Here is a 390-nt window from a genome sequence, read left to right as displayed (position 1 = left end):
GGAATCTTTGGGTTTGTAAGACCCTGACCCTCAGTCAGTGGTACTTACTTCGAGATGCCCCAGTTTCCAGAGAGTCAGGGTCAACCCTTAATCAGTCTCTCTAGCACAGTGCTGAAAATACGACCCCCAAATGGGTATTATAAGCAATTTTTATACTTTTTAGGGGGACAGGTTACATCAGCAAGGTTACAGTTCAATCTTACTGGCTAAGCATATTGAACTTTAAAACTATCGTCTAGCAAGCATGACTTGCATTTGAACCTGGGATTTCCAGAGGGTCAAGTGAGTATTAGTCAGTATATTCTGAGAAATTTTTACTCTGGAATGTTCCTGTGGGTGGAGAATGTAACTTAACCTAGCCTTGGCCTGAGGTGGGAAGGGGCAAATTTG

This window comes from Mastomys coucha, unplaced genomic scaffold (genome assembly GCF_008632895.1).
Source record: "Mastomys coucha isolate ucsf_1 unplaced genomic scaffold, UCSF_Mcou_1 pScaffold19, whole genome shotgun sequence".
NCBI lineage: Eukaryota > Metazoa > Chordata > Mammalia > Rodentia > Muridae > Mastomys > Mastomys coucha.
The sequence above is the reverse complement of the archived record's forward strand: the minus strand, read 5'-3'. Positions refer to the sequence as shown.